Source organism: Schistosoma haematobium, chromosome ZW (assembly GCF_000699445.3).
Source record: "Schistosoma haematobium chromosome ZW, whole genome shotgun sequence".
NCBI lineage: Eukaryota > Metazoa > Platyhelminthes > Trematoda > Strigeidida > Schistosomatidae > Schistosoma > Schistosoma haematobium.
The window spans coordinates 82,960,882-82,969,643 of NC_067195.1; positions in this window are offsets into that span (position 1 = coordinate 82,960,882).

Below are 8,762 nucleotides of genomic sequence, written 5' to 3' on the forward strand. Positions count from 1 at the left end.
AAAATAGTACAAAATCTATAAAGATGTGCTATCGATAATTGATATATATATATATATATATATATTACCATATGTGTGAATAACGTGTCTGATGGAGTTTTGTTCTCTCCATCAAAATCATCCACCTGAACTACAAATCTTCTCCACCTTTTCAGAACTACGTGTCTATCGCGTAATCCGACTTAACTATTACGATAATATTTTCAGGTGATCGAGAATATCTTATAAGTACAATAGTTCAGTATCTTAATAATAATACCATACGTTAATCTTCTTTACTAATTATTTCATCATTATTTACGTGTATAATAACATATCTATACTTTCAAGAGTAGTTAATGGCGGATAAATCAAACTTTTGAACGAGTTAGTAAGTTTAATATACATACATTTCAAGCATATAACACAATCGAAAATGAAAAAGATACAAAATAACCAACTCATCATCGAAATGAGCTTTTAATGAGATGAAGACGTCATGAAGATTCTATGTATAATACACGATATATATATGAAGACATTGACTGAGATAGTGTTCATATTGTAACGTAATCATTGTGAGGAAAATGAAATTATTGAAAAGAAAATGAATATACAGTCCCTTTGTTATTAGACAAGATTCATACTGAATTTATTATCTAATTGTAGTGAGATATGGCATTATTATTATTAAAAAGGAATCTGGATAAATCACTTAAGACTTTTCTGGTGCTGTTTTTGTTTTTTTCTTCAAAATTGTGTTTATTTCAAATTCAGTGTTAATTATTGACCTTTTTTCTAAGTATGGATATATACTTACATAATGTTAAATTAATATTCATTAATATACGAGTTGAATATATACTATAGTGGTGTGAGCTACTTATATCCACATAAGTAGTATATAACGATAATCAGGAATAGAATGTATTTCAGTAGAGGATCGAGAAGGAAAGAATGGGAATGGAATGCAATAGGTATGAAAATGCAAGCGCAATGAAATCTGAGATGATTGACTGATATTTGCAAAAGTTTGAGCCAATTGATTGATATTATGCAAATTAAGTATTTACTGTATGATTCTTGGATTTTACTAAGGGATGGTGTGAATTTGTGTTCTCATACATTCGATTGTCTTCATTCGTGTTCTTGTTCACTGCACTATCACGAATGAACATTGGGATACATTTTCATTACACTCTCTTACTAATAAAGTACTAACGGATTCGTTACATGCTTATAATCCATGAAAAGTAAAAGTTTGTCTTTAAATTACATTAATGCGTTAGTATTTTCTAAATTTCCTAAATTTTTTTATAAATTTTTATTTCATCGTGTTGGTTAAAATCACATTGAACGATGGTAATTGCTGATTCATCGAAGTCGGACCCAGTAGTAACTAAACGTTTAGCTTCGGGATCAACAGAACGGATTCCGTAAGAATCGATTGTCCACAAACCGAATCGTGACACTACGGATCATTGTTGAGCAATCAGTTGAATGGAACCTGTCATCGTACATCACCCTTCTTGACATTGAGAATGAGTTTGATAGTTTGGCTATTAGAAGTATATGGGACGTTGTTCGTCACTATGGTGTACCTACACACAACTTGGGAAGCACGGATTACAATGGCCAGATTGGATGCAATCAGATGATTTTGAATTCCCAGATGGTCTCGCTCTTCCATACCATTCGCACTAGCAAATAAAAGTGAAGTTAGCCAGTGTAGCAGCAGCAGTTTTTACAGCATTAGGCCTCAAGATACATAAAGAAAAATTCATGGTCCTCAAATACAACACAGAGAACACTAACGCAATCACACTTTATGGAGAAGCTTCGAAAGAGGTGGAAGCTTTCACTCACCTGGACAACAGCATCATCGATGAACAAAGAGGATCTGATGTAGATGAGAAGTAACGGATTGGCAACGTAAGCGAAGCATTCTTACAGTTGAACAATATATGGAACTCAAAATAATTGTCAATCAACATTAAAGTCAGAATCTTCAATACGAATGTCAAGACAGTTGTACTATGTGGAACTGAAACTTGGAGAATTACTACAAACACCATCAAAATGGTACAAGCATTTCTAAACAATTATCTATATAAGATACTGAATGTCCTTTGATCGGATACCATGAGTAACAGGATACTGTGTGAAAGAACAAACCAGTTTGTAGTTGGAGAGGAAATTAGAAAAAGACGTTGGGAGTGGATAGGGCGCACATTACAGAGATCATCAAACTGCATCTTGAAGTAGGCGCTAAATTGGCATAGTGAAGAGAAGAAGAATAATGGAAGACAAAAGAACACACTATGTTGATAATTAGAAACACACATCAAAAGAGTGAATATCAACTAGAAACAACTGGAAAGGATTCTTTAGGACAAAGTTGAATGAAGAATTCCGGTGGATGTTCTATATTCCTCCATGATGGGTAACACGAGTAACTGAGTATATAAGTATGGTTATGGAATAAGGTTAATTGTTAAGCCTTCAGAGTAAAAAAACAAAGAAAAAAAAAGAAAAACAAGTCTTAATTAAAATTTCATAATCATCTTCTACGGAACTGTTATGTTTAAAAGACCTTAAATAGACCTTCAATCGATTTTTCTAAATGTATTAATGAGTAGTTTACAAAATGTCTACAAGTATATTACTTTCAATTAATTAGTTATTTAGTTTATAAATAAATAAACAAATACAACCATATTAATTCAATGTTCAATATAATGAATTTGATGATGGAATATTTAGTAGGTAGATTGATTTCATTGAAACTGATTTTATAGACAAACACTTTTCTTGACACTATTAATAGAAAGATTAGCAAACAGATTCAGATGTAAACATTTAATTGTAAGTCTAGCAACTAAGTATATACACTTGGAACATAATAAAAAACACTTAATTAGTGCTTAATTTACGATTGTATTATGAATTGATATGATAGAATGTTGCAAAACATCGTATGAACTTATTTGACCTAGACGAGTGTCGTTATGACTGTTTTAGTTACACTGTATACATTCATAAATAATTAACTGTGTTGGTCTATATCATTTTGTCTATATTGAGATTCAAACTTATTTAAATGAGTTAGTTAGTAATACCTCTTCATTCTATATCCATCTATTATTGTCTGTCTACTGATTTGTAAGCATGAAATAATATATGCCTTTCAAAAACATGTATATTCAATTTATATTATTTTGTTTTCACTTTTAAGATTTGGCCAAGGTACTCGTACATAAAGTTAAGGCCCCCAAACGCCCTGGTACGGCCGAGAGTGAGGAGAGTCAACTATCCTTCTCGAAATGCTTTCAAGTGTCCACGTGCATACAACCACTGATAGGGAAGTCCTGCTCACTGCCTTCTCGTGGTGGGGGTGTTGTTTACGAAACTGAGAGGACGAAAAGCAAATATCCGGCGCTTTGACCCGATTAGTGGATACGGAGGATCCATCTAGGGGAGTTGTAAAATCCTGACTCCAAACCAGTGATGTACATGGGATCCAGGATCCTAAGCATACAAATGGCGTATGAACCAATTGTTGGTCACCGGCTATCATGAGACCGTATCTCCTTACGTTGCTCCACTACCTTGTGGATTAGACCTTTAGGTTGAAGGCTGGAGATATGGCTCCCTAAAAAAACCACCTGCTTCGGTCTGGGCACCCGGGCACTATCACAGCTCTCACACAAATAAAATGAGATTTGTGTGGCGCATATGTATCTGGTGCCCCCTTGTACCAATGTTTATGTGTTTAATTAAATAAATAAATAATGAAGTTAACTAAGAAATTATGTTTCCAAATAATTATCAATTGGAGTCAGAATAAAGGCCAGATGCTCATTAATCAACCTTCATATAAATAACTATGTAAACAATACCTACTTCCATTTCTTGTTTTCTATATTAATCAATAATTTCATAGATATGTTATTGAAATTTCTAGAATTATTTGTTTACCTGATACTTCACTTAGTCAAACCAACTTTCAATTAATTCTGTTTACTTTGATTTCATTATTGCCGTAAACTACGTGTATAAAATAATGTATGCAATCAATCATAAAATAAGACCAAACATCTATTCACTACAGATTGTTATTTATTTATGATTGTTAAAATCACAGGAAACTGGTACTTAGAACAAGGGGAAAGTGAGATTAGCACGATACAAAGAAGTAGACACAAAAAAATGGTATGAGCAGATTTTATTCACTTTCTGACACATGACGACCATTTAAAACAAATACACTCAATTATACATAAATTTTACTGATATTTTGATGACTAGTCAATGAATATTATTCATGGTAGAAATAGAAAAAATACAGAACCGAAAAATTAAAACAAAACACTTCTTATATGTTATACACTGAAAGTAGTTTACTGAATTATTTAATTGATTAATTACGCTTGTTACCCCTCATGGAAGAGCATAGAACACCCACCAGAATTCTCCATCTAACTCTGTCCTGAACAATCCTTTCCAGTTCATTTCATTTTCATGTCTGCTTCCAATCATCGACACAGTGTGTTCTTTGATCTTCTTCTTTTCCGTTTCCCTTCACGATATCAAATTAGTACTTATTTCGTGATGCTGTTTGGTGATGTTATGACCTTGAAGTTGAGGGTTCAAAACTTTTCTCCACCCCGTCGCCAATTGTTATGACCTTAGATGTCTTGTTTTGCTACCACGCGACCTATCGACCAATCCGGATACGAATTATACGGATCTTTACACTAGGCCAACCAATGACGTTCAACCGGTGCGGGCAGTCTAGCGTCCTTACTGGTCCTATGTCTTCCGAGCCCTTCCACTTGAGTCCAGAACACAATACCAGCTTCGAATCAGAGCAGATCGTTTATTTCATGCATACTTGGTTTATATATCAATCACACAGACCGCAACGTACCATAAAATAGGAAATAATATTTGTACACAAATAAGCCCAAAAAGTGGCTGTGAATGTGGGAGGCAGTAGTTAATAAACTGAACATAACTTAAGAACCGTAAATCGTACAATAATAAATTATAGGCCAAAATAAAGCTTGTCATAAGAGGGATATAAATATACATAGTGTAATTGTTGAGTAGTTATACAATAAGAATATTAGTCCATGAATAGTCCTCGGAAGTTACCTGCAATTTAATCTCCACTCGGATATAACAGGTGATTTACTCAATGTGTGTCCTATCCACTTCCAACGTCTTCTCTTAATTTCCTCTCCAACTACAAACTAGTTTGTTCTCTCTCAAAGTTGATTGTTACTAATGGTATTCGGCTAACAGACGTAATTTACACTAAATTAATGCAAATAATTTTATACTAAAGGAAAATCAAACTGAATTACCAAATGATCTTGTGTTTTATTGAATCTTAAAAGTAATACAATTTAAATTTAGACTATTTTTATTTTTCTCATAACATTACAATGTCCTACTCCAAACGACTTAGTCTTGAAATCGCTTTGGTATACATAAAGTTTACTCAATTTAAAATTTTCCTCAGTTTTGTAACACCTCACAATGAACAGTTTCATTTGCCTATCTATTACTATATATAAGTTAATAAACATCAGTATTTTTCAATGTAATTGAACAATTATTTACACATGAATTTGATTAAAACGATAAATAACTTATATTTTAAATAAGTATGCAATTATAATCAGAGAGAGGATATCGTGGCGGGATCGTCAATGCACACTGATGAGGAGTCCCACAATAGGACGAAACAGTCGTCCAATGCTTCCAGGTTTTTCATAGTGATCTATCTTCAATTAACTCATGAATTCAACTATTAAAAAACTATGAAATTGTTTCATTGTATGCTGATCTTTTAGTTTATCATTATTAATACTTGAAACTGAAAATCACTTCAATTCGTAAAATGCAAATAAGAACATAAAAACTGATATAGATGATGTTGTTTTTTTCTACCCTCTGAAATACCTTAAGAGTTGTTTTTATAGCGAATAATTAGTACTGACCACTTGAACTTATGAATCCCACGATCCAAAGTTGGAAAATGAAAATATCAAGTGAACATAGATCCTGGGTTCGAAACTCGCGGGGGGCGAGATCGTGGATGCGAACTACTGAGGAGTCCCACAATAGGACGAAACGGCCGTCCAGTGCTTTTAGGTTTTCCATGGTGGTCTAGCTTCAATTAACTCATGATCTCAACCATTGAAATTACTATAATATCCACAAAAACCTCTTTTTAAGAAAAATTTATTTAACAACCAAACTAAAATAAAATGGATATCTGAACATATTAATTTTTATGTGATTTTTAACCACGCTGGTCAGTAGTCAGATTTATTTGAGTTAAAGTGAATGGTATCCAAGATTAATTAATTAAGAATTTACTGTCTGAATATAAAATTACATTATCATAAGATTAATGTTACTTCTCAAAATTTAATTAATATATCATAAAGCAATTAGTCCCTTTGATAAATCTCAATAGTGTAATAAGAAGACGAAGATTATCAGAACTATGTGATGACATATTAGTGTTGTAATACATTTTGAACAATCTAATCACACATCTACTTATTAAGAACATTTATAGATAAAAAAAATAAAAGGTAAACTAGACTAGAAATGGAGGATAAGAGGAGACCAGGATAATAAAGAAAACAATTTGTAACCTTATCACTCTGGATAATAAGCTAATATTCTCATCTTAAACCTATCCTGGTAATATCTGCTTATTATCCAGAGTGATGAGGTTTCAAATTGTTTTCACATTATTTTCTTTATTATTCTGGTCTCCTCTTATCCTCCATTTCTAGTCTAATTGATCTTTATTTTTATATATAAATGTTCTTAACAAGTGTATGTGTGATCAGATTGTTCGAAATGTATTGCTCTAATATATCATCACAGTTCTGATAATCTTCGTCTTAATATATCATAAACAATTAGAATAAAATTGATTTCATATATCACTTATACTATCATCAATTAAGTCTCTGCACATTCTTATCTAATACTGATTTGATATTTCTATACAAAAATGAAAATAGTTTATTTCAATCCATTTAATTGTTAGTCTTTTAGAATACGCTCAAATGAAATAATCTATGTAAATTCTAATTGATCTATATTGAATTCACTTGGTGTTGTTTGTTTGTATCTTCCAATTGTTGTTTAGGTCTGCAATTGATCAGTCTCTTATTGGCATATGTGCATCCTATACGGAATGCCTCAATATAGCCTTAATTTACAAGTATTATAAACAAAGATGTATGGTGGCTAACAGTGAAATCCAGGACGCGTGTTTCATCCTATTTGAGACTCGTCAGCTAGATGTACCTGCATCCAAGAGTTTATGTTCATTTCAGGACTCAATCTTGGTTTGTTTTTATTAAAATCCAAAATTAAAACATTTGATATTATTTGTGATGATATAAATTCTATTTTAAATTGAACTAGAAAATATTTAAATAAATTCACATTGAGGAAAATTAGTACAACACATTTAAGCTCACATGTTTTGTTTAAATTAAATTATAAATAATTGTTTTTGTGTTTCAAGTTATTATCAACTTGTGATGAGATTATAATTTATGGAAGATCTCTGAGTGACACTTAAGGTGAAATTGAGAATGTCCACCTACTCACTAGATCTAATTCAAGGTTACAAAATAAGTGTGATGAATTACAATTAAGATTTACAATGGCTGGTTATGTTCAGGAATTAGATTTCGTGGATTTCATCACCAACTGACATCAGATAAAATGTCGAAACACTCTCTAACCAAATGTATAAATGAATCTCTCACTAAAATCCAAAATATCTTATCCTCTTCTAGAGCTACCTGAACAGGAAATCGGGTTACAGTTGGCCTTAGTGACCTGAGGGCGTGACCGCAGTAATTAAGGGAAAACTTCTTGAGACCGGTCACACACAACCATTTTGTGGGTGACTTTTGTGTTAGTTTCGTATTTGTTGAGAACTGATAGCATAGCTAACGGATATCTGTGAGATAATGTGAGGTGTGCATCATTAGGATCAACTTATTCTAATTTCACCCTTCCCTGTGGGAGTGCAGCATGTCTGTCATGCTGGCTGTGTGAAGGGAGAACCTTACTACCGTCACTGTGGAGGCCCGTTATTTATTCGCCATTTAAATCGAACGATGTTGTCGAAAGGGCTCTCCACTTTAGTGGCCTGAGATCTGACTCCATGTAGATCGTATGGATGATCGCTGTCGAAATATATATATCGCCCACCCTCGTATGTAATCATCGTCTTAAATCGTGTTAGTCAATAACGAAATTATATAAGTCAAATAACGAGAATGAACTTTTGAACACATATATTTTGTATATGAAGCGAATGGAATATAGAGAAGCGAAACGATGCGCAGTGGAGATGGCGGTTAAGCCAACTCCCCTTTTAACCAAGCGTTAATCAATATTAATAGTTATGTAGTGTCAGTTATTATGTTAAGCCCATATACCTGATTCTAGCTTTCGGACAGCCCATTTTATCCATTCTACTTGAGCCATACTTTGACTTTGTTATTTATTCGCTTATCAATCTAGACTGTTTTTATATGAGCGTATATGTGTGTGCCCTTCCTATCCCATTAATCACATTTCTGTAGCTTTATTTTGTCTGACTATAAATATTGAGTAACGTTTGACTAAAAGGGGGTTGGCATCCCAGCCATCTTCCCTGCGTGTCATTTTGCTTTGCTCTGTTTCATTCGCTTCATATACAAAATATATGTATGCACAGGTCAATTCTC